General features: G+C 49.4%; 1 protein-coding gene across 2 annotated transcripts in view; it reads right to left on the bottom strand.

The window, feature by feature from the left end:
- Nucleotides 1–22,070, bottom strand: part of ST3GAL2 (ST3 beta-galactoside alpha-2,3-sialyltransferase 2) — a 48,510-nt gene extending 26,440 nt beyond the window's left edge. The window contains exons 1-2 of one of the 2 annotated variants that reach the window (XM_058707254.1): nt 21,813–22,070; nt 17,994–18,134 (exon numbers count right to left, since the gene is read on the bottom strand). The gene's annotated coding sequence lies outside the window, so the exon portion shown is untranslated. The remainder of the gene's footprint in view (nt 1–17,993; nt 18,135–21,812) is intronic. The other variant, XM_058707253.1, reaches the window with a different exon arrangement.
- Nucleotides 22,071–26,446: the final 4,376 nt, after the last annotated feature.

The raw sequence follows: 26,446 nt of genomic DNA, 5'->3' as shown, positions 1-26,446 counted from the left end.
ACCTTTAATTTTACCTCGTTCTTGAATGATAGTGGGGTGGAGAGTTCTAGCTTTCCTAAGATACCCCTCTATCATCTTCTGGTGTCTAAGTTGATGTGGTGTACATTAGCCTAATTGTCATTCCTTTGAATTCTTGTTTGCTCAGGTAGTTTTTAACATTTTCTCTTTATTTTTGCCTGCTGTTTCACTATATTATGCCTAGATATCTATTTATTGTTTGGTACTCATGCTGTCTCTTCAGTCCTGGAATTTTCAGCCATTTTCTCTTCAAATATTAATTCCTTGCCGTTTTCTTGACCCATATCTGGAATTCCTATTAGGTACATGCCAAGCCTGTCAATCTGTCCTCCACATCTACGTTGTGTTCTAGATGGAGTCCTCGATATTATCTTCCAATTCATGAATTCTGTGTCCAGGCTAGAGTTCTATCTATTGTTTCAAATTCAAATGACACTATTTTTCACTGCTAGAATTTTTAGTACTTTTCATACTGACATCTTCCTGTTTCTTTTTCCTTTTGTAGCTTCCTTTATTTTCTTTAATGGATTTAACGTTTCCTTATCTCTTTGAGGGTCTCTTTTTTTTTAAGTTTATTTATTTATTTATTTGGAGAGAGAGAGAGAGAGAGAGGGAGAAAGAGAGAGAGAGAGAGAGAGAGGAAGGGAGGGAGGGAGATAGAATGTGAGCAGGGGAGGGACAGAGAGGGGTGGGGAGAGAGAATCCTAAACAGGCTCCACACTGTCGGCACAGAGCCCAATGGAGCGCTCGATCTCACAGACTGTGAGATCATGACCTAAGCTGAAATCAAGAGTTCGCAATTGGGGGTGCCTGGATGGCTCAGTAGGTTAAGCATCCGACTTTGGCTCAGGTCATGATCTCAAGGTTTAAGCCCCACATTGGGCTCTGTGCTGATAGTTCAGAGCCTGGAGCCTGCTTTGGATTCTATATCTCCCTCTCTCTGTGCCCCACCTCTGCTTGCGCTCTGTCTCTCAAAAATGAATAAATGTTTAAAAAAATGTTTTTTAAAAAAGAGTCCACCCTTAACCCACTGAGCCACCCAGGCGCCTCTAAAGACATTCTCTAATTACTCTGTTATTTTCATTTCTTCTGAGGTAAATTTTTTTTGATTTTTATTGGTTCCTTTTTTCTCATTAGTTGCCCCATATGTTTCTAAACTTTAGTGTATAAATTCATCTTATCTGTTATACTTTACTTTTGCCTCCCTGTCTAGAGGTTTTCACCTTTGTCTCCCCAGGTCCTCTGGCTCTAGGATCAACTCTTATGGCACTCACTCAGCTTAGGTCCAGGATGTGAGGTTCTTTCTCCCTAGGCAAGCATCTTTATAAGTCGTAGCCCCAGAGCAGGGTTGGAAACTTTTTTTTACCTACTTTTCCAGCCCCTGAGTTCAAGCAGTGTACAAACTCTAATTCTATGCTTCATGTGGAGAACTTTATAGCTCTGTTACCCCAGATTTCCAGCTGCTTCTGCCTGCTTCCAGACTCAAAGACCAGCAGGTCTACAGCTTCAGCCCTGGTTTCCTCTTTGTGTTCCTGCCCCATTTCTCATTACAGGGATGTTTGTGGTTTTGTGTGGGGGGAAGGAGGGGGAGTGTATGACTATGTTTTTAGAATTTTATCTTTTTGTATATTACTGCTATGTGTTTAGATATAAATTTATAGTGCCATCTTGACTTGGATGAGTTGGATTAAACCATCTGTACCAAGTAACTGAGGATCCCTGCCAATACCAGTCTCCTGGGAAGGCATATCAAACCATCTCTAACAAGATTCACATAACTCCAGCCAGAACTCTGAAGGAAGCAGACTGAGAGAGCCTGAGGTAAGCTGATCAAGAGTCCCGATTAAAACTGTTCTCCCATCCCTGCCCCATTTTCAGTACAGTCCACCCTGAGGGTAGGGATGGGGTGTGCAGACATGCAAACAGGATTTTTCAGATGTGGTCTGACTAGGCCTTCACAGAAGAAGGCCACCCAAGCCATCAGGCCCTCTTCCATACCACGTGACTTTCACCGTCTTTTATCTGGCCAGAGAAAAATGCATATTGGCCACAAGGACACCATTGATGAAAGGCCCATCTGACTCTTTTGAGTCCCCAGCCTGCCTACAGTAGGCCCAGGTTTTTCTTTCAATTATATCAGGAGAGTAGTGGATTGGGGCACCTGGCTGGCTCAGTCAAAAGAGCAGGCGACTCTTGGGATGCCTGGGTGGCTTGGTAGGTTGAGCCTCCAACTCCTGATTTCGGCTCAGGTCATGATCTGTTTGTGGGATCAAGCCCTGTGTTGGGCTCTGTGCTGACAGCATGGAGCCTGCTTCGGATTCTCTCTCTCCCTCTCTCTCTATGCCTCTCCCCTACTCTTGTGCACTCCCTCTCTCGAAATAAATAGACTTAAAAAAAAAAAAAGACAGAAGAAACTCTAATATATAAAAAAAAGAAAGGGGAGCCTGGGTGGCTCAGTCGGTTGAGTGGCCGACTTCAGCTCAGGTCATGATCTCATGGTTTGTGGGTTCAAGTCCCACGTCGGGCTCTGTGTTGACAGCTCAGAGCCTGGAGCCTGCCTTGGATTCTGTGTCTCCCTCTCTCTCTGCCCCTCCCCAATCCCCACCCCCACCCCCACTTTCTCTCTCTTAAATAAAGAAAAAAGAAAAAAAGAAAAAAGAACATGTGACTCTTGATCTTGGGGTCATGAGTTCAAGCCCCATGTTGGATGTAGAGATTACTTAAATAAACAACAAAATAATAAACTAAATAAATAAGTGCATAAATGAAGAAGAAGAAGAAGAAGAAGAAGAAGAAGAAGAAGAAGAGCAGCAGCAGTGGATTCAGGAGCCAAATTCTAGTCCAGGATGTCACCAGGCAGCAAGCCACTTTTTTCTTTTCAGGCCCAGATTCTTTTTTTTTTAATATGAAATTTATTGTCAAATTGGTTTCCATACAACACCCAATGTTCATCCCAACAGGTGCCCTCCTCAATGCCCATCACCCACTCTTCCCTCCCTCCCACCCCCCATCAACCCTCAGTTTATTCTCAGTTTTTAAGGTCTCTTATGTTTTGGCTCTCTCCCTCTCTAACCTTTTTTTTTTTTTTCCTTCCCCTCCCCCATGGTCTTCTGTTAAGTTTCTCAGGGTCCACATAAGAGTGAAAACATATCGTATCTGTCTTTCTCTGTATGACTTATTTCACTTAGCATAACACGCTCCAGTTCCATCCACGTTGCTACAAAAGGCCACATTTCATTCTTTCTCATTGTCAGGCCAAGATTCTCGAACAATCCGATGAAAGCAATCCTCCTTCCACCCTCTTCCTCTCTGAGATAGAGAGGATTGCTGTCCACCACTTAGTAGTGGTGAACACTCAGTAGTAGTCATCGCAATCTACTTTCTTGAATCAGACACTTGCTTGTCTCTTTCAGCTTGTAATGCATCCCAAAGGTTCTGCCCTCAGCCCTTTTTGCTTCTTTCCCCCACCCCCTTCCAAATCTGTTGCTGCCTTCTACTCTGAGTTTTAGACCTACATTCTCAACTGCCTCTTCAGCGTGTCCTTACGGCACTTCAGACTTAACAAACTCATCATCCTCCTGCGTTCAAAAACATATGAGATAGGGCGCCCATTAGGGCCAAGATCAGGCTCTTTAGCATAGCATTCAGAGATCCCTAAACCAGGCCACCCTCTTAAGCCTCATCTCTCCCTATACCCTACCCTCTAGGGGTTATGAACTAGTTTGGACCACAGGCCAAGTCTGGCCCATGTTTATTAAGATCGTATAAAGAGCCTAGAAAGACATGTACATGTCTATCTCCATCACTCAAAATACAAACTCTAGTTGTACAAAGACCATGCTTTTAATTTATCATTTCTGTATCACTGTAGGACCTAGCACTGGCCTACATCAAAAAAATACTTGTCTAGCTGAGTATCATCTCCATATACAACCCCAGGATTATAAGAATCAGAGGAAGTCATGGTAGTGAAGAAATGCTTTGAAATCATTTTATAAATCATTATATAAGTATGCAGATGGAAGTGATGATTATATTCTGCCCCCACTCCTCCAGTTCTAGAAGTGAAAAAGCTTTCTCCAACTTCTTGTGGACCACCAAGAAACATGTGGCCTTCGGTTCAAACTAGATTTAGCAAGTCAGAGGCAATGGAAAAGATGTATGTATAAACGGCCAAAGTCTTAAGTTTATGTCAGCAGGGACATACCAGGACTGCTAAAATGGAACTCTCTTCAGTCATTCCCCTGGGCACTGCAGGCCACCAGCTGCAGTTCTCCCTAGCCAAGTCTCCAAAGATCTCCCATCTGTTTGCCCCAGCTCAAAGGCCCTTTCCAGTGAAGCCTCCCAAAAGAAGAAAGCGCCTGGAAAAACTTGGACTCACATTCTGGCTTTGCTCACATTCTTGTCAGCTAATAGCTGACAAGAAATTAACCATTTAACTTTTCTGATCTGTGTCCTTATCTGTCAAATGGGAATCTCATCCATCTCTGTAAGGGTTTTTGTAAGGATGAAAGGAGTAAAGCTTCTAGCTCAGAGCCTGTGCTCCTGGGTTGGATATGTTTAGAGCCACAGTTCTGTCAGTCCCAGTTTGGGGCAACTCTTCTGGGCTGGAGCCCTATGATGCTGGGTGAGCATCAAGAGGATAACCCCCACTACAAAGCCCTGGCTCAGATTCCTCAGCACCCTACCCTGCCTCCAGCCTTCCCTGGGTCAGCACCACCAGCGTCTTGCTACAGAGCTTCCTTTCCCATAGGCACTGCCCCTTGTCCCCACAGTGTCAGGGAGCAGCTTCCAGGGAGGTGGGGTGGGCATGTTGACCTGAGGTCTCATAGTCAGGTCTGCCCTGGCTGACCCTTACCCCAGACTGTGCGGAGAGGAGCGCTAGGTCTATCCTGTGGCAGAGCGTGCAGGTCACAGGGCCTATCACATCTTCCCCGGCTGCCGCTTCATTATACCATATGGAACACAAGGCCTGCCCTGAGCCGGTTCTAAACAGCTCCCTTAGGCCCAACCATACTTGTCTATGGGCTCTCTAGCCACAGTCAGCAGCAAGATTCTACCAAAGACACAGTTAAAGGAGTTTCTCCATAGGGCTGAAAAACCTCAGACATTAAGAGAGGCAGGAGACAGGCAGAAGACCCTGAAGGTAGGAGTTTAGAAAATAAATCAGTTTCTCTGGGGACTTTTGGAGGAAGCAGGAGTGGGATAAATGAATGGTAGCCCAGGGCAAGCCAGAGAGGAGTCTGGAAAGCTGGGAGCTTAGATCTTAGTGCCCAACTCTGCCTCCCTGGGACAATTAAATTTGACCATATCACCTCCCACGGAACAGGGGACTAGGGTGCCAATAATCCAGCTCTGATTTTCTTTAAAGATAACAAAGTGCCAGGTGGCTTGGCCATTCATCACTGCTTGTGGTTCAGATCACAGTCATACCATAGATGTATAATGAAGAGCCACAGAAAAGCTGTCAGGGCTTCCTTTTCCTTCTGCACTTGTCTGGATGTCTGGGGAATGCTTTGAGTCTCAAGAGAAAGGCAGAGGATGCATTCATTCAATAGATATTATTGCCACCAGGGAGTGGCCAACAACATGGAAAGGACCCCAGTCCCTCTCCCTCCTTGTATAGCTGCATCATTGCCCGTTAGCAAAACCCTTCATTCTATGGCCTTGTGGCTCTTGCTCTGTCAAAAAGCAGAGAAAGGAGTTCCTCTGTTTTGAGGGCTCCCTCAACCTCTCCAGCCTGCCTGCCACGCATGGTTCCTTGATTTTGCTCGCCAGGCTTACTCTAGGAGGGCTGCCCTGCCACGGGAATGCCATGAGGCAGCTGACCTCAGAGACTAGCATTCCAAGTCCCAACTGTAGGCCTCGCCCTCTAAAGAGGTGGGATCTGTTGACGTGTTTCCACAGTCCATCCCAGAGGCCATTGGAGGTGCATACCAGAGCAATATCCACCAGCCAGAGCACCCGTGGAGGACTGAGCTGAGGGCTCCAAGAAGGAAGAGATGAGTCAATCTTCAATTTAGAGCCCTTGGGGAAAAGGACCATGCTCTGCATCAAACTCACTCTTACCAAAGAGAGCCTTCCTTGGGGCACCTGGGTGGCTCAGCTGGTTAGGCATCCAACTCTTGATTTTGTCTTAGGTCACGATCTCATGGTTCACGAGTTTGAGACCGGCATCCGGTTCCATGCTGACAATGAGGAGCCTACTTGGGATTCCCTCTCTCTCTGTTCCTCCACCCCTGTGTGCTGTCTCAAAATAAATAAATAAACTTAAAAAAAAAAAAGAAAAAGAAAAAGAAAAAGGAGCCTCCCTGCTCTTCTCAGAAACAGGTATTAATCCAATGCTCCTCAACACTGGCTCCCAGAAACATACACACTTCCTCTACACTGGGGTGCAGGGAGTGGGTCTAAGAGAAGGTTTAGGAGAGAGTCTCTTTGCACTCCATCCCTCTTCCCAGGGGGAGCGAAAGGGAAGAACGTGGTTTCTCCAGGTAACGTTCAACCCTCTCTTCTCCAACACCTGCACCCGTGTGGCAGGGAATCAGCCGGTTTGAAAACATGACTCAGCATACCCAGACAGCTTCCTGAAACAATAATCCTAGGCAGGAGCCAGCAGACTGAGAAGGAAGCTCCAGAGGCTGGGGACAAAGGGCAAATGCTCCTAAAGGAGCTATAATTCAGGAAAAATGGTGGAGAGGGGCAGGGCATTTCCCTCTCTAACTCCCAACCAGTGCTCTTTCTCCCAGCCCTTGGAGAGCAAAACCAGAATTCCTGACCACTTTCTGGCCACTTTTTCCCTCACTTTGGGGAAAGGAACAGGATTGGCATTCCTGCTTTCTGCCATAGCCCTTTCTTGCCCCTTTCCAAGCCTGGACCACGGCAAGGGGTTCTGCATGGGGTCTCCCATCCCTCCACCTGCAAGAAGGTTCAGGCCACTATCCCCCAGAAGGGGATGATGGAGAAGGGGCTGAGCGAGGGCAGATACAAGTCTTGCCAGTGCACACCTAGAGAAAGAAGAAGCTATTCTTCTAGAAGTTTCCAGACCACAGTCTCTGTGGTTCAAACTCCATCTAGGCCGTGGCCCAGGCTGAGTTGAAGGACTTCACTTAAAACTCTAGCATCTATCCCCACATCCTCTCTGGGATGGGAGGATAGGGGAGAGAATGCCAGAAAAGAGGTCATAACCCAACTGCCAGTACTGTAGACCTGCAAGAAAGAGGCCCAGGAAGCAGGGTGACTGCTAGCAAGAAAGTCTACACAACAGGTATGTACTGTCATCACATGGGCACAACCCACCAGGGTTCCAGGCCCTTGGCAAACCGGAGGGAAGCCACCAGTTCTTACTGGGTGGCATTATGGGATGGGCTTGGCCTAATGCTCCAATGCAGAGAACACGCTATGACCCCAAGAATGCTGACAGAACTTCTGGGACAGGTGGGTCCGGAAGCAATGCTCTCTGAGAGTGCATCAGCACCTGTTCTGGGATTCTCCCCTCTTCCAGCTCAGGGGCTGGAAGCCAGGAGCAGAATGCCCACTCAGTGAGGGCTCACATCATGCTTGAAGGTACAGGTGAGAGCAAGGCTCTGTCATCTGCCCCAGGGATGTGCCACACCTCTTCCACTGGGCTGGTAGGAACTCTAGGTTTTCAGTCCCCATGGCCCAGCCAAGCTACCCAGGTGGAATGTCTGCCAGAGCCTCTGGGGCCAAGAAGGTGACAGCCTGGGCTGCAGGCATGGAAGCCTACTTTGCACTGGGCAAATTTCTCTAAAGGGCTCCAACCTTAGCAAGGTAGGACAGCAGGCTGTAACTGATGACAACCTCCCTTTTTCTATCCATCCTGCCCCCACATTCCCTTGTGAGGTGGTGGTTCTTTTGATTTTTTGTGTCTCCATCTGAACATTTGGTATGAAATGGGAGCATCGTACATGCTGGCAGGCAGCAGTTTGGAGTGTGGAGACCTGGCCCCTGGGCATCACTCATATGCCAGGCGGGACACAGAGGCAGTGCTGTAGGCTAGAAATGCAGCTTTATGACCAGCCCACATCTACTTCCTGCATCAAGACTAGATGACTTCAGTGTTTTTTTGGTTCTTGTTTTTAAACCCAATCTATTCCTTAATCCACCCAAAAAACTCCCATTGACCAGGCCCACTTCTTATCAGTTTCTATTCTTGTAGCCCAGTGGGAGGAAGGAACCAGGCAGGGAGACTTGTACAGTTCCCGACAAGATCAGATGTTGGAGGACCGCCAGCCCTTCAATGGCAGCTGTAGGCTAAGCTGGGGCATAAGCACTGTGTCAAGAGATGGGTCCTACTGCAAGGCTTACTTAAAATAAGACAGAACTCCTACAGGGTACAGTTATGTAGGTGCTAATCCCCTGGGACCTAAGGATGGAGCCAGCAAACCCTGGATAGAGAGGAGGGTAGGCCAGGCACTTGATCAGGAGGTAGTCTAGCTCTCTTGGAGGAGATCCATGGTAGTATGGGTCCTAAGGGCTGCCTTACACAGGAAGGCAGGTCAGAGCTAGGAAGCTGAGACTCTAGCAGAAGGGCATGCAGCGTTATGCTGGCCTGGAGATAGGTATCTCCTGCGGCGGAGTACTCTGAAAACCCTAAAAACAAACCAGTCGTCTGCACTTTTTGAGCCAGGCTGCTTTTATTCTCTATCTTTAGCTTTGTTTTGTTCTTCTTTTATATTTAGTAATGTCGTTTGGAAAGGTCAGCCTATGGCAGCTATGCTAATGGAAACCCAGAGAAGGTGTTTGTAGCCATGCTTGGACAGGAGATTAAAGGGAAATGATGTCCTCTCTCTCCCCTGGGAGTGGAGGTAGAGAGAAGTGGAGTAAAAGGATGGAGGAGCCCAGAGTTGGGCCCGTTGCTTGGTCACTGTGTCTTCTGGATGTTGCCTTTCCAATAGAGACCTTGGAAGTTCCACTTACAGGGCTTGAGTCTGTGCTCAGCCTGCTGCCATCAGAGACTTCCAGCACCAACTCCATAGGCAGCTTTGGGAAGCACCCCTACTCCGTCTCCCTGTTTTTCCCTGTGTCACTTCAGGAGGCAGAAAGCAAGTGGCCAGTAAAATGGAGAGCCCAGCTCTGGACTGCTCCATGCCCAACAATTGCTATCATTTCTCCCTTGCTCTGCCTGAGCAATCTTCTTTACTGAGGAGTTGACACTATGCTGTGACTGACTCAGGCAGGGCACCCGGGATACAGAACATCTCTAAGGTTGCTGGGTAATACACTTCATCACCTCTGGAAAGTAGCAATATCAGCTGGTACCTTGCACTGCCTCTGATGCTCACTCCCAGGTAAGTGGAGTCAGGGGTGTGGGAGCAAGGCGCCCTCCGCAGTCCTATTCTCCAGAAGTGACTCATCCCCCTGGATCTGGTTAAGATGATATCCATCATGATAAGCATTAATGATGTCAACTTCAGGGGATGTGGAAGGGAGGAATGCACAGATCAGAGTCCAATACAATGGTCCCCAGGGAGCAGTCTCTATTGTCTGGCTTATTATGTATTTTGTCGTTATACAAGGATGCATTAGTTTAAGACTGAAGCTATGCAAGGTTGATCCGGGGGCTATGAATAGGGGGTCCCAGGGCCTGCTTTCAAGCCCTTTGCCTTCTTTGGTGAGACTGGGGCATCCCCACCCCAACATGTGCCTATGAGTTAACATTTGACAGTGAACTCTGGACTAAATTCAGAAGACCTCAATTCCAGAACTGGCTCTGCTGTTAGACAGTTGTGTCTTTGGGCAGATCATATCTCTCTGGGCCCCAGGTCCTCCATCTGTAAAATGAGCATGATAATGCCTGCCCTACTTGCCCATGATAGTCCCTGCCAAGATGAAATAAGCGAGGACCGTAAGCTGCGCGATGTACCTGAGGTACCATGGAGTTTCAGCCTCACCAAGAGGAGAGAGGCAGGGACAAGAGTAGACACTGTGGCTAAGCCTAAGGGAACAAGGAGGTGTGAGCCAGGCTGGGTGACCACTTAGAACACGGCCCCAGGCAGAAACAGGCAGACAGGGCGCCTCCAGGAGGCGAGCATGAGGCGCAGACCAAGCACGCTAGTCAGTTTGGGCTGGCAGACAGTTCAGGAGGGAAGAACTAACTTGCTATCCACAAATATATGAAGGGCAGGAGGAAAGATGTACGATAAGATGGTCAGAATGAAAGAGGAATTCAGTCCCAAACTCAGAAGAGCCCTACTGCACTCTCTGAGCCCTTAGGAGTTGGTGAGAATTGCCCTCAAGCTCCTCGGACCTCCAGCATTTTGTTAATATATCATTCACGCTTTCGAACTCCCCTGAAGCCCCTCATGGGGACAGCCTTCCCTCTCTGGATCAGAGACTCAGGGACGTGACCCACCCAAGGCAAGAAGCCTGTGCCAGAATGAACATAAAGGCTCCTGTAAGTTGGAGGCTCGAAGCCCAGAGCTCTTTCTACAACACGTTGTTGCTGGCTCTGCCAAGCTGGGTCAAATACCTATTCCCTCACAAACTGGAGGTAGAAGTCAAAACTGTGCTATTTATCTATTTCTTCCTGAAACTGGCACCACAGTCCTGGGTGTTCTCTTCCAAGGGAGAAGACAGAGGGGCACAACTGTCCCAGTAGGAAATAACCCAACATAATCCAGAAAGTACCACAGCCCTAGAGCGACATCCTTATCCAGGCCCCACCAGGAAACAAGACGGAGGATGGTAAACACCCAGGAAGCCACGAGGACAGACGAAGGCAGCACTAGGGCGGAAGCCTGAGAGTTGGGCCAATGCCTCCTGTTTACTGGGACCAGTTTGATGCAACAGTGAGGGTCTTCCTCTTGTCAACAGACCCCTGCGTAACACTATCCACCATGCAGATGGCCCTGGGCCACCACCAAGAAGGGACCTTTGGCCATAACCTGCCTGTGCCTGCTCTTTGACCTGCGGTCCAAAGGATGAATCACTCCTTGTGGCTAGGCAGTTGAAACAGTGAGAAAACACCTAAAAAAAACCCCACTTCAACACTAGAAAGAGCCCCAGTCTACGTCAGATGAGCTGGGTTCTTTCACCTTTTTTTTTTTTTTTAATTAAAAAAAAATGTTTATTTATTTTTGAGAGAGACAGAGACAGAATGTGACTGGGTTAGGGGCAGAGAGAGAGGGAGACACAGGATCCAAAGCAGGCTCCAGGCTCCGAGCTGTCAGCACAGAGCCTGATGCGGGGCTCAAACCCACGAGCTGAGAGATCATGACCTGAGCTGAAGTCAGACATGCAACCGACTGAGCCACCCAGGCACCCCTGGGTTCTTCCACCTTCTGATTTGAAGGCAGTGGGCAAATTTCTCAACTTCTACTTCCTGATCTACAAATGGAATGGTTCGATGATTTGAAATTCCATTCTACATTTTATTTTTTTATTATTTTTAATGTTTATTTATTTTTGAGAGAGAGAGACAGACAGAGCATGAGAGGGAAGGGTAGAAAGGGAGGGAGACACAGAATCCAAAGCAGGCTCCAGGCTCTGAGCTGTCAGCACAGAGCCCGACACGAGGAACTCACAAACCATGAGATCAGGACCTGAGCTGAAGTTGGATGCTTAACCGACTGAGCCACCCAGGCGCCCCCCTCCCTTCTACATTTTAGCATTTAGTTCTTAACAAGGAAAATTAATAAATGGCAATAAATCCTTATCAGTTTGTCCACAGTGGTGTTTCTGACATGGAAGTCAGGCATAGAACTACTGCAAGATCTCCCTGAGTCCAAATGCACACCGTGCACTGTCAGCTGCCTCAACATGTGGAGTCTCTGTGGTGGATGACAACCCTACTTTCCTTTGGGGAACCACCTCTCTTCAAATTTCCATTTCTCTGCCCTGTAACCCAGGCCTGGCCAACGAGAGCATGAAATGTATTCAGTCACCATAGCTGGGGTAGGGCCGGCCCTGCTGGCAGGCCAATGGGAACTGAGAGTGGCGTCATCACACACAGTGGTGGCACGGTCACACAGTGAGATGGATGTTGGTTGAGCCCCACCTCCCATCTTCCCTGCATGTGGCCAGCCACACCCTCCTCAGCTATGAGTCAACCTGAGGCTGGATGAGTTGGATTTTTGGCCTTTGTAATTGAAGAAGTCCAATGATACAATCTTGCACACATGTATAGCCAACTCCCATTTCATTTAAAGGAATTTTTAGAAAGCCACTTACTATATACCTTGCCATCTGACGCAGAAGGACTGCCCTGAACCTGTCCCTAAAATCCCGTCCCCGATAGGTCAATCCAGCTGAGAGGCCACACAAACAGAAACGGTCCTGGGATTCCCCAGCAGTGGCCCAGTTCTGGCCAGGACCCTAGTCCCTCTCCAGCCAGAGACACTGTCCAGATAAGCTGATGGTGAGGGAAGCTCTGACACGCATGGCCTTCCTGGATGGTCCGGAGTCAGCACTGTCCACTGCCAGAGTCCCTCAATCATATGGAAGACTCAGCAGGGGAGGGTGTCATGCCTTTTGCTGCCTGGAAAGGCCCTGAACCAACTGAATCAGGCAGGAGAAGAGAATATAGACCCTGGCTATGGGATACAATGGGAAGTCAGGACCCTCGATCCCATTCCTCGTCTGACAATGGATTTTGGGGGATCCCCTTCCAAACCTGTTTCTCAACCTGTTAAGAGTCACATCTGGCATTTCAAATGTTGCCAAACTTCCCCCTGAACTCTCGACCCATCTATTTCCTTCATTTCTGGATGTCACCCCTTGATGATATGCCTTAGAGGTGCCCCAAAATACCTCAAACTCAACCTGCCCCAAACCAAACTCATGTATGCTCTAAGCTCCCAAACCTGGTCCTCCTTCTGTGTTCCCAGTTTCTGGGAAAGGGACATCATCCATCCAATCCTGAAACCTAGAAGCCATCTGTGCCCCCCTTTCCTTCAATCTCCCTCAGTCAACCTCATACCAAGTCCACCTGATTTTTACCACCTAAATCTCTCATCTTTCTACTTTTCTATGTGTCTATCACTATCACACTATCCAGGGCACTGTCAACCTTCACCTACAGTAGCCCCCTGACTGTTAAAGCCCCAGACCTACTAGAAACCCTCCTATGCACTGTCCACAGGGGAGCCAAAATGATCTTCACAAATGCAAATCCCATCAGATCTCCATCTCTGAATCCTTCTAGCAAAAGAGCCAGGCCTTCCCAAACACCAGAGCTGGCTCGGTGAATGGCAAGGTAATCCTGAGACCAAAATGGACCAGGCAGATCCAGAAGATGATGCTTCGTCCAAAGCCCTGGCCCCACCTTAGGGTGGCTTCCCACCCTGGGGTCAGGCTCAGAATTGGCTCCGTCTTGCCAGGACTGACCCCTCCCCCAGTGCAAGCCTCATCTGACCACAGATGGAAACAGGAGCTGGCGGCCAGGCAGGGGAAACCCAGCTGGGCTGAAGCCAGAGACTGTATTTCAGGAAGGAAAGGAGATAGACCAAGAGCAGTGCCACAATAGACTGTCAGTATCTGTGGGGCCGGCTGAGAGAAGGCAGCTGTCGGGAGTATAAAACTCAAGGAGTCTATCTCTTCCCTCTTATCAGACTGACCCTTGGCAGCTTCACAGCCTGCGGAGAACAAACAGTCATTAACAACTCCACCCACACTTCCTGCAAACACAATCCTTGTGTGACCAGCCAGTCCTACAAGAAAGCCTGTTCCTTCCTGCACCAAGGTGGGTCTTCGGGCCCATTTCTTGGCCAGACCCCTCCATCCTGGCCCTCCTTCTTGGGCAATTATCCCAAAAACCTTATGCTCTGTCCAAACTGGTCTCCTCAAGGTACCTAGTTGTGCCCTGCCCTTTCAGTTCAGCCCTTCGCATCCTGGCGAGTATGGGCTTTTCCTCACTGCCCTCCTCTCTCCTCTACTATGAAGCCCTCCCCGACCTCGTTCCAGACCTGCCCTGTATCCATGCCACTGATGTGCCCCTTCCTGTGATCAGCCTGTGATATCACCTCCCACCCTGGCTGTGGGGGGAAAAAGAGAAAAAAAAAAACACAAAACCCTGGCTAGAGCAGAGCCCAGGGCATAAGAGGGTAGCATAAGAGAATTGGGAGCAGAAAGAAACAGGAACCTATAAACAGTCACTCTGGGGCCACTCTGGCCAGTATAGGAAGAGAGGAATGTGATGAGAGACCAGATGGGTTTTTCTGCCTGAATTCAGTACAGAATTAAAGTACAGGTTAGGAGGTGGGGATGAGAACAATAGGAGGCCTGAGGACAGATGTCCCGGCTCTAAGAGCCCAATTGTCGAGAGATGCCACAGCAGGCTGGCTGCTATTTAGTCCATCCAAGCAGGTTAGAAGAAAAGTCAAACTGATTCCCATAAGGGTCTGGACCATATAGTGGCATCCTGGGCCCCCAGCATTACCTCCCCCCCAGAGGACATGGTGTTCCTCTGTTGGGTCTACCAGATGGTTTGAGAGCAAGTCCTTGAGTAGGTCTTTAAATTCTGTATTTGGACTCTGAGGCCTCAGGAGAGGCAGGGACTTGCTCAGGGTCACACAGCATCAAACCCCCTGTGGGTAGGTAAGGCAGCAAGATTGGGCCCTGGGCTGTGAAAATCATGGAGGGGGTCCCCTGACCAAACAAGCTGCTTCCCCTTTAGAAAAGCTAAGTCGGCCCTGCCCTGAAGCTCTGCCGTCCTCAGCCGGCTCAGGCCTCCATGTTGGCCTCACTGGCTGCCAACAGTGAAGGCCTGGCTGCTCCCTGTTTTGCACAGGATGAAGAGCATGGGAGGCGCACAGGTCCCGGGTGGGTAGAAATTACCAGGATAGGTGGATCGAGTGGAAGAAGACACCTTTCAAAATACCTCACCCAGGTTTGAAAGGAGGTGAGGTGTCTTCTGTGTTATGTACAAAAAATGCCACTTGAGAGATCAAAATTCACATTCATCCTACAAGTTTGTGCACTGCTGCTTTTAGGGTCAAGTGTGAATTACTCTTCAAGCACTGAGGAAGTGCCTTGATCAGGCAGCTGCCACTTTGGCCTTTGGCTGAACCTTCTTGATGTAAATTGTTTACTCCCCATTTCATAGCATCTTCCTGCCTAAGGAAGGCCTTGACTCCTCTCCACTAGAAGAACCTGAACAGCCCCCCCATTCCTCTCCTCTTCCCCTTCACTCTTTCCTGTGGTACCTAGGCTCTCTTCCTAAGCGATGCCAGAGGCCCCAAGAACCCAGAGGCTAAACAGGCATCAGTCCAGGCAAACACCAAGCCCTCTGGGACAGGACAGGACAGAGAGATGGCCAACCCCTGGAAAATCCCTCACGGCCTGCCAACCCCAGACTCACATGGCTCTCTAGAGAACCCAAGAGAGACAGGAACCAGGAGCAGCTCAGGGGCTCTCTCCCTTCTCCTGCCTTGCCGGCATAGCCTCAGTCCCTTTGGCTGCTGTTTTCTTTGCACAGCCAAAGGACTCAGCACAGGCCCACAGAGACTTTCATTTCCTCCTAACTCTGGTTCTAGTTCACCATTAGCATCAAAGGATTGGTATTTTGTCTTTAACTGAACTTGGGTGGAAATGAGGGTTGGAAGGAACTCCATTTATGGGTCAGGGGAGATTCAAAGTTCTCTTAATGTCCCTTTCAACCCAAAGAAAGCCTGCAAAGAAGGAAGGAGGGAATAGGGGAGGAGCTGTGGGGGTGACAGGAGAGAGGAGGGGGCATCTCCAGCCCATCCCCCAATTCCCCCACCTGTGTCTCTTCCTACAATCCACCTCTCACCTTCCCCTCTTCACTATTTCTCCACATTTCCTTTAGCCACACAAATAAATAACTTGTTGATTTTTCCTCACCAGAGCAGCTCCCCCTAGACCAATTAGCTATTTGCATTCATTACTGATTTTCTTCCTCAGAAGGCTACTGATCTGTTCAGGCTGGGAGGTTGTTGCCTACTGGTGGTGCTAGGACTTTGCAGCAGAAGGATTCCAGAAAGGGCAGAGCAGGATAAGGTCCCTAGGTCATGCCACAACACCCCAGGGTCCCCTGCCCTCTCTCAAGCCCTGCAAGGCTGCTCTTTCGGAAGCAGGAAGGGCCTCACCCATGAAATGCACAGAAGTGGGGCTACTTTTTGTGTCCCTCTGGTATGTTTCCTATCCTGATTCTACAGAAGAAGAGAAGGAGAGAAGAGAGACCCTAATGGGCAAAGACAATAATTCAGGAAGAGATGAAAAACAAAGGACTACAGGACAGAGAACAAAGCCCCTCAGGGCAGGAGACTCACTGGCTCTGGCTCCCCTCCCACCTCAGCAGCCCGTAAATGGCTTTCCCTCCCTGGGCTTCCTCTCTTGCAGAGTCACATTCCCCTTGAAGGAAAAAGCTGAGTTGAAAATGCTTTTAACACTCGATTCCAAAACTATTTGTTTTGTTTTAACACTACTATACACAAATAAAAATTTAGCACTGATATCAAAATTACAATTATATTTTTCTCTAAATTTCCCTTGTCCTTGGTTCACCTTATTGTACATGATACTATGCACTACATTTATAGATTGCAAAATATCATATATATTTGAATGCCAACAGCTGGAGCTGAGGGGAACAGTCCTCTTCACTCCAGAAAGATGACCTTCTCTCTGAGAATCTGTGGGGATAAAGTATCCTCTGGCATAGCTACTCCTGCCCCTCACCCCAGAGAAGACCCTGATCTCTCCTTCCTATTCCTGTAAGAAAAAATTTACCTAGTTGTCAGCTAGAAAGCTGGGGGCGCCCAAAGCCCAGCCTATGCCCTGGAGCCTTAGAGGAGACCTGCGATGGCAACATGAAGGCTCCACTGACAATATGCTGTAATTACAATAATGATTTATAAATCAGCACCAAGAAATCCTCTAGAATGGCTGGTTACGGACACACACAGGCATCCCTGGTGAGCACAGGACAAAAGGAGGAAAAGCCTGCTCTCCCCAGATAACAAGTTCAGGCCCTCCCCTTCAGAAATGTCACTCGGAGATGTCTGCCCTAATAGCAAGGACTTACTGTTAACAAGCACCCTGAGAAGAAAAGAAGCAAAACCTGAAAACCCAGGTCCCCAGAGATGTGAGCTAGGCCCTTGAGTTAGTAAGGGCTCAGGTGTGCGAAACATGGGGCAGGGAACTGAGAGTAGGAAAGGGGAAGGAAGGAGAAGCCCATACTGGGCTCATGTACGCAGAGAGAAGAGACCCAGGCGTGCTCAGCCTGCGCCATGGAGCCCCAGCTGCTTTCAGGAGGTGCAGGGCTTCTGTGGCTTTAGGGCCCCACCTCCTCAGGGCTGAGGCCCCAAATTTCAGGAAACGTTGAATCAGGAGCAATGAGCTCACCAGGGTTCCAGACATGCCATCAGCATCCTCTGTGCAGCTCCTCCGAAGTAAGGCCACATCATCTTCTGCAAACTCTTCCTCCTCCTGACCTCTCTGTGTCTGCTAAAGGGACCGACCTCATCACCCAGGTACTGAAATGTCCAACCCCAGCCAATCAAGTGGCTGTTCCACAAGATGAGATCTACTTTCACAATCTCTCTAGAATCAGTCTCTTCTTTTCCATTCTTACTGCCAAATTCCAGCTTTCATTATGTCTCACCTGGACCCTATCTACTTAGTTTTCCATTTCCTCCCTCCCTTCTTTTCTTGTCCCCTTATGACCCACTATATCCTGCTGCCAGTCTGCCCCTTGCCTGCTCAGACACTTGTCAGAACTAAGTGTGCCATGTGCTACCTGCCAATCCAGGTCCTCATCTAGTGGCTTTCTGGACTGATCTCCTGTAGTGTCCATTTCCTCTTCTTCTGGGGACTTTAACTTTTGGACACAGTCTGGGTGTGTGGGGGGGGGGTGGGCGGGATTGCCTACCATGCCACCAGCCCTCCCTGCCAGGCTGGGCCAACCAGCCATTTCCTCCCTGGGATGTGAATCCCAAATTGTGGTGACAAAATTACTGAGTACGGCTGCAGCAGATTTATCCTGGCAACAGTGGTACCTTGAAGTCAGCTGGCCTTTGGTTCCTGCTGTATCACTCCGAGACCCTGGAGGGGACATGGGTGTCGAGTCATCTCTGATTCCAGGAGTCCCTACAATCTTCTAAGGAAGTCCTTTCCTGCCAAAGTCAGCCAAGTTGTTGCTTGTAACCAAACAGGATTTTCTTAGTGATTTTTGACATACCTTGCCTATGTTCCAGCCAAATGGGAAAACTCCCTATATATAAGTGCCATTACAGCCTCCCTCTGGACCTGTTGGCCTGCACACCTCTCCATCCCCCAGTCAATGCTGGAGTTCTACTTGCCTGCTCAGGGCCCATCTTCTGAACCTTCTACAGGGATGGCTTCTGCTTCCTGTAAACCAACAAGCCACTAGCTGCTCCTTCTGCCTTCAACTGTAGACGACACTGGTGTATTGGGCTTAGCCCCTTCGAGAGGACAGTGACTTACTTGGTCCTTATCTCCTCCACAACACCCAGAATGGTTTTAGTTTCAGTAAAATTCACCAGACTCTGGGGGCAGATAACCCAAAGGACAATTAGAGGCTTACTGGGCAAAGCAGACAGCGAGTGACAAAGAATGTAGGGTGTGCCATCAGAAAGACCTGAGTTTGAATTCCAGATCCTCCACTTAAGAGATGTTTGAGTTTGGGCAAGTCTGGTAAGTTCCACAAGTCTCAGTTCTTCATCTACAAGGTAGTTACCATGATGCCAAACTTGCAATGTTGCTGTGAACATTTGACAAGCTAACATGTGAGAGTATCTAGCACCATGCCTGGCTAATAGCTAAGCACACAGGAAACTCCAGCCATTATTCCAGCTATTACTAGCTGGTTTAGTGAAGCTCTATCAGAGGGCTGGAGTCGGGAGTCCTAGGGTTTGTTGGGTGACCCACAGTGCACCTCTCTGTTCCACTGTAACCTCACTTGGATCTGGACTGGCCCTATAAACCTCCTGAAAAACAACAGGAGGAAAATGCTTCACAAAGTAAAATCATAATGTAAGGGATTCCTCTTTTCCAAATTTCAGAGATTCCCAGGTGTCCTGTCAAGTGCATGGCCATGACAGGACTCCAACTGGCAGATACTCCAAGCTGCTCAGTCTGAGAGGCAGAGTCAGGAAAAATGACAGTGTGGTTCAGCGTCTGCTTTCTCATGTGCACACAGCCATCCCTTTTCCAAAGCCTCGGTTCCTAAATGTCCTGCTTTTGTAGGGCCTTCCTTCAAATAACCATGGGGTGGTGTCCGCTCCGTGGTTACAGCAGGACTGGGAGCCCGGGCACCACAAGTCACCCTACCATTAACCTAGCCAACACTAGGCAGTAGGAGAACGAAAGGAAAGGCTAACCCAGTGCAGCAGCCAGAACAAACCTGGGTTGGGAAGCAAGGTGGAATGAAGTGCCTCTTAAGACTTGCATCTGCCTGTATTAATCTCCCAAGCAACTGTAATAGCCCAAACCAGTGATTCTCAAAGCGTTATCCCTAAGGAGCTGAGCAGAAATGCAAATTCTAGGCCCCACCCAGAATGACTGAATCAGAAAACTCTGGGAGTGGGGCCCAGCAATCTGCACCTTAAACAGCTCTCTGGGGGGTTCTGATGCCTGCTCCACCATGAGGAATCTTGCCTTAAACCTTTAACCACAAGACCCTCCGCTTTAACTCAAACATTTGCTGAACATACATTTGAAGACCTTGCACAGTCTAATGGGGGCCCAAATCAAATACACAAGGCAGGATGTGGCATAAAAGAAGTCAAAGGAATCACTTTCCACTCCTCTTCCCAGACTCCTACCCTTCAGACCTTCTCTTGCCATGACTGGGGAAAAGACAACACAAGTTTTCGAAACCCATCCCCAATGCTGCTATTTCGGACACCTCAATCACAGGTAGCTTTCTTAAGAAGAGTAATCCTCACCCTGAGGCATATCTCAGGTCCAGAAGCTTGGCATGTGGGGAAATGCTCCCACAAAGCCACGACCAGTAGTTCTTAGGGGCTTGGAAATTGGCCCCATTGGGGGGTTTGGGCTCCGAAAGTTCCTAGAGGGCCATGAACAAGCCACAGCACATCACAATGCATTCCTGGGCAGGGCCACTCACACAGGGCCCTGGCAAGCTTGCACACGAGTGTACAGATGCAGACATAAACACACACACACACACACAGTTGGCCCCTTGGCCTCCCTTCTTCTAATCTCAAGTTACAAGGTTAAAGGCTTCCTATTCACAGCCAAAGGGGAGGGATTAAAGGGGGGTGCTGGAGCATCGAACCATCTGGTTCAGATAAAGATTGCTCATTCAGGACCCCAGCAAAGTCCCAGAGCCTCCTGAGCCTTCCTGATGGCTCAAAGACTTTCCTCCCTCCCCCTATTTCCCACAGAGAAACCAAGGACTGGGCTGTAAAGGGGTGATCCAAAGGCAAATTTGCCAAAGGAAGACTAGAAAACAAAAAACTAAATTAGGCATGTCTGTGCCACCTCTCTGAGCCCTAGTTCCCTCTTCCCTTCAGATCCTGAACACCACGACTAAACTTGAGATCACCGCCTACAGACACTGTGCCTTCCTCCACAAAGAGCTCAGGGCACCTAGCAGGCATCCTTCCTTGAACCAGCAACCCCCTCCAAAGTTAGCAGCAGATTCAAGATAAGTTTTAGGGGTGTGGTCTCCCGGATTCCTCTTATGCCACCAAGGTAAGAGGTTTCCTCCATCTCAGAGGGACTTCAGAGCCCACCAGGCATAATAAGAGGGAGGGATGACCCACCAGCTTCTAGACAAAGCTGGGAGTATGAGTTACTGGCTAGAAATGACTGTTTCCCAGAGACCCCAGAATGCCCTGAACCCCCCTCAGTGGCTTTGGCTGGAAGAGGCTGCCAGTCCTTTTCTGCCACCACCCCCCCCCCAATACCTTAGACTCTGTTCTTCAGTGCTTTACGCAGCTGTAAAGCAAGAGGCAAGATGGGAGATGGATGCAGTTGGCAAGAAATAGAAATTGAAAGGCTAACTTGAAAAAACAAGCCATTGGGTGGGTGACTGTCTACAAGCAGAGAGGGCCCAAAGTGGGATTTGGAAAGGAGAAGGGGGTTAACAGAAGTGGTAGAAAGCTAAAGGGTAACCTAAAGTGAGCTTAGCCCAGAGCTGCAGCAGGGGGCTGGGAAGTTTGGTCCAGTTACAGAGGAATGGCTGGAGGAAAAAAAAAAAAAACGACTTCCATTCCAAGGCATGGGCTAGGGCCAGCCCCCGAAAGGGCTGGAGCATGGTCTTGGCCAAGTTCCTGGTTTATGTCATGCCTCAGTTTCTCCAAAGTGGGAAGGAGGTCAGCTGTTAGATCTTATCGGGGAGAACTGGGCCATTGGGGGTGGCTAGGGGGCAGTGCCAAGTAGGGGAAAGAGGAGAGAGGTGCTGATGATGCAAAGACAGCCTGTGGCTAAGAGGTGCGGGGCAGGGGTCTCCAGGTAGCGCAGAGGCCCGGAGCGCGCGGGGGGTTGGGGGTACGAAGTAGCCAATGGACAGTAAGTCAGGACTGGGGCAGGGAGCGCTTCCCAGAGCTGGGGCTGGGGGCTGCCACCATGGAGTGGAACAGTCGCGCCTCAAAGGCTGGGAGCGGCTTGAGGTGCAGAAGCAGAAGGCGGGGATGGGGATTGAGGCCAAGACAAGCGGACCCCCGTCCCCATGGGGGAACCCAGAGCTGCGACCCCGGGGAAGTTGCCGGGGTGGACCGGGCCGGTCTGGGCCGCTGGGCCAAGCCAGCTGCCCGCGCGGAAGGGGTTCGGGCAGCAAGGGGCCCGGGGCGCCCCGCATTCCGCCCGCCCTCATCCCGCCCGCGCACCTCAATCAGCGCCGGGCGCAGCGCGGGCCATGCTCGCCGCTCCTGCCGCCGCCTCCGCCCGTGCAGAAAGCCGCCGCCGCTGGCGGCGTCCGGACCCGTTAGCTCCGCGGCTCCCTCGTCTGTCCGCAGCGGGCCAGTCCCGCCCTTGCCGGCTCTGCCCTCCCGGAGCGAGCCGCCGCCGCCGCCTCAGTCCGGCCCCTCCCCCCACCCCAGCCCGGCTTGAAGGGAAGGGTGGGGGAAGGGGGCAGCTGCCCCCTCCCCACTCACATCCTCCCCGTCTCTCCCCTCCCTCCTCCACCCGCACGCGCGTGGGCATGCTGGGATATGGAGTGCAGCCGGCGCTGAGCCGCTAGGGGTGCTCCACATCCAGGACTACAGCTCCCAGAAGATAGCGTGCGAGCCCTAGGGATTGTGGGCTTTGTAGTTCGACTGGAACCCGGAGGGGGGGGCGTCTACCGCGTAGGAGGTGGGGTCAGGGGGGGATGGGAAATCTCCAATCCCATAAGGCTGGGCTCCCCGCGTTTGAGACGGAGGATGTGGGGGTCTGCGGTGCCTCGCGCCTAGGTTGAATACCTGGATCCCCAGGGAGGCGCCAACTGTAGCCCAGGATGCCTCTCAGACGCGGCTGTGGCCAGCTGCGGCCGAGCCCGGCTGAAGGGGAAGCCTCCAGGCCCCCGAACAGCGCCTCGGGTACCGTTCCCACTCGCGCTCCCGAAGAGCTATGACCTGAGACCAGCTTGGCTTCGTGCCCGGGCTCTGCAAACCGGAGCTGCGGTGGGGCCTCTGCGCCCAGGCCGGAGGAGAAGGGACTCCAGGAGCTGCGTGGGCGTGGGGTTTTCCCCACCCGGGAAAAGGGAGCCGAGTGACTGTGGGTTTCGCGGAGCGCTCGCACGCTGGGGCACCTCATCCCAGTCGTACTCTTTTTTGTCAGATGCTCTTAGCTCTCTACTGTTTAGGGTAAGGTGCGCACATTTTAAAGATTTTTTTCCATGTCTTCTCTTATCAAGTCTTTTCCCCAACTTCCAAACCTAACTCAGATCCGTCCTGAAGCTCCAGGTCGACTGCAGTTTCGCCTCCTCTGGCAGAGCAGAAGGCTGTAGGTCAGTGGTTCTCAAACTTTGGCATGTATTAGATTCTCCCGAGAGCTTGTTCACATACAAGGGGCTCCCACTCGCAGTTTGTTTCATTAACTCTAGGGTGGACCTGGGAATTTGTATTTCTAAGAACGTCCCAGGTGATGTTGATGTTGCTGTTCTGGGGAACCACTGTGAGAACCGCTACTGTTGTTGTTTGTTCGCTAGACTTCTGGCATTGTCCTTCAAGGATGGGCCTGCTGTGGAATATTGGCCCCTGAAGAGCCAGACCATAGGAAGGCAGGGTCCTAGTGCAGTTTAACATAGTAATCCTCTTTTCAATTGTAAGAAATAAACAAACCAATTCATCTAGTAAAGAAAAATACAGTGTGGGCCATCTGACTGAAAGGTGTTCCAGACCTTAGCCCTTCTCGTTTGCTCTAAAGCTGGGAAGGTTTTCAGTTGCCAAAGTGGCAGCTGAGGTTCACCTGGTGCTACCTCCCCCTCCCGCTCCCCCCATGGATGTAAGCCAAGGGGCGTGATCTCAATCCCAGAGGACACTCTAGAATCCATGGCCTCTGGGTGGGCTATGACCTAAAACAGGCCCCGAGAGTGAGAGGTGGGGAGGTGGGTTCCTGACCCATCAAGTAGACTCTCCTTACCACCTGCTGTCCTGCGGTTCTGGGAACTACAAAACTCAGGAGACAGAACTTGATGTCCATCACCTTCAGACATGATCCTAGACTCTTCCAGCTGTTAGGTGACAATGATTTGCTGCTTGACCAAACTTTGGCCAGACTAGTCTGAGCTCTCTTTTCCGTTAGGCCTCAACCTTGGCCTATAAAAACTACACTCTCAACACAAATTATTTCATCCATCCTCCTTCCCCCACGTTAAAGACTTAAACACAATAATGGTTTCGAACAGCTCAAAGCCACATCCCTAGGAGGACCCTAGCCCCTTTAAAGTACCTGTCAGAGAAAGCTTAAGGCTACCGAAAGAATTTACTGTTTGTGCTAGCCAATCCCTGATGATAGGTGACTACTCCTACTTAAGCATTTACTAAAAAGGGCTTGCAACTGTGATTTCTTCCTCTGTCCCTTTGAGATGTATATGTATCTCCTAGAGCTCTGGTGTGCCTTTCCCAAAGACCTGAAAGCCATTCCTTTGAAATGTAATCATCAGGAAGGATAAGGCCTCTGTCTCCCAGTCTCTGTGGGAGGATAGAATCCTAACTTCGATAATTGTCAGCTAACAGGCACAGCTGGCCTAAGCATTTACACTGACGAACCCTTTGTAATTTTTCACTTCCCTGACTCTACTGAGCCCCTGCTCACCTCCCTCTATACCCCCTCATTCTCTCTTTAAAATACCCTGTCACCTCTACAAATCCAAATTGAGTTCAGTTCACACTGGACCTTCTTCCTTATTGCAGTAGTATATTCTTGGTTGAAATCTGTCCTTACCACTTTAACTAGTGTCTGGCTTTGTTTATCTTTGACAAAGGGGGTTTGTACTCAGTCCTCAGGGCCCAGGCTCCAGGCTTCTGCCTATGCACCAAGGGCCAAAGGGTGAGTTATTCCTAGGTCCTTGGGTAAGTAGCCACGTAGCCACCAGAGGCATTGGACTTTGACTAAAGTTAATTCTGGAATGCTTTCCTGTTTCCTTTAGATTTGTGTCCCCTACACAGACTACGTAATCCACAAGCAACCTCTGCACCCCAGTCAAGTGCAATAGAAACATTCCCTTACATGCAGAAGGTAAGTGAAGGTTTTTGAGTTTACATCGATCTCCCAGATGTCTGTTAGCAGATTATTCAGGGAGAATTAAGATGCCCTTTCATGGGCAGGACAGAAAGACCCTCTCTAAGCCTCAGCTCCAGCAGGAACCCTCACTGTCACCCTTTACCACCTCCCAATTAGATGTCAAAATAGTTCACCCATTTCGCCTTCCTGGTTCTGCTTTCCCATCCCCTCCACCAATCCAAATTCTGCCTGACTGTCCAAAGTCTACCTTGAGCCTTCCTTACTCCAGAAGGTTCTCCCCAACTGCCTCAGTGTGGCATTTGGATTTGAATCATTTACCGAAAAGCCGAGCTTTGCTGGTGAACTATCCAGTGCAAGAGAGGCAGTAAAACAGGTATTCGGGAGTTGGAAAGTGGCAGATAAAAGCACAGGGCTTTGGAGGCAGACAGCTACTAATAGCAAGGTGCAAAGAGGAGCTGGCTCCCTCACTCCCTGGGTTTCTGTTTGGGGGACAGAAGCTTAAAGTTGGAGCGGTCTGACAGCTCCCACCCCGAATGCTGTGTGTGACTCAGAGCAAGTTACACAATTCTTTCATCTGTAAAATGGGAATAATAATAATGAAAAGACCTTATTTCTTAGATTTGTTGTAAAGATTGAGTGAAAAATACTATTATCTTAGATAGGAAGACTATCAAAAATAAATCAAGTTAATCTGTAAATTCAATGTGATTCCATTACCAATATCAGCAGGTTTTTTTTTTTTTTCAACGTTTTTTTTTTTTTTTTTTAAATTTATTTTTGGGACAGAGAGAGACAGAGCATGAACGGGGGAGGGGCAGAGAGAGAGGGAGACACAGAATCGGAAACAGGCTCCAGGCTCCGAGCCATCAGCCCAGAGCCTGACGCGGGGCTCGAACTCACGGACCGCGAGATCGTGACCTGGCTGAAGTCGGACGCTTAACCGACTGCGCCACCCAGGCGCCCCATTATCAGCAGGTTTTTTTTGTTTGTTTGTTAATTTTTAGAGGTGGGAGAGAAAAGTAGATACACTGATTTTTAAAAATTATTTGGGAGGCACCTAATTTCAGCTCAGGTCATGATATCGTGCTTCTTGAGATCAGCCCTGTGTCCACTTCTGCACTGACAGCAGGGAGCCTGCCTGGGATTCTCTCTCTCTCTCTCTCTCTCTCTCTCTCTCTCTCCCTCTTTCTATGCCCTTTCCCCACGTTCTCCCTCAAAATAAATAAACAAACATGAAAAAAAAAGAGAGAGAGAGAGAGAGACTTCATTTAATAGTATATACTAAAATCATATTTATGGAATGATAAGATGTCTGGGGTTTGCTTCAAAATAATCCAGGGTTGGGTGCAAGTATAGATACAAGGTTGACTGAATTGATCATCGTTGGAGTGGGGAATGATTGTTACTTGGGGTTCATTATAACAGCTTTTTCTACTTTTGCCTGTGTTTGAAGCTTTCCACAATACAATGGTTTAAAAATTTTTTAGTCAGATCTCTGCCGTATGTCTAGCTAAAAACCACCACCACCACCACCAAAAAGTGAGTTAATAGAAAATGGGAGATGGGAACGCAAACTGGTGCAGCCACTCTGGAAAAAAAGTACGGAGGTTCCTCAAAAAACTAAAAAATAGAACTACCCTACGACCCAGCAATTGCATTACTAGGCATTTATCCACGGGATACAGGTGTGCTGTTTCGAAGGGACACATGCACCCCCATGTTTATAGCAGCACTATCCACAATAGCCAAAGTATGGAAAGAGCCCAAATGTCCATCGATGGATGAATGGATAAAG

The sequence above is a fragment of the Neofelis nebulosa genome, chromosome 17, assembly GCF_028018385.1.
Source record: "Neofelis nebulosa isolate mNeoNeb1 chromosome 17, mNeoNeb1.pri, whole genome shotgun sequence".
In the NCBI taxonomy this organism is placed as follows: domain Eukaryota; kingdom Metazoa; phylum Chordata; class Mammalia; order Carnivora; family Felidae; genus Neofelis; species Neofelis nebulosa.
Note: the sequence above shows the minus strand (reverse complement) of the source record. Positions and strands in the feature narration are given on the sequence as shown.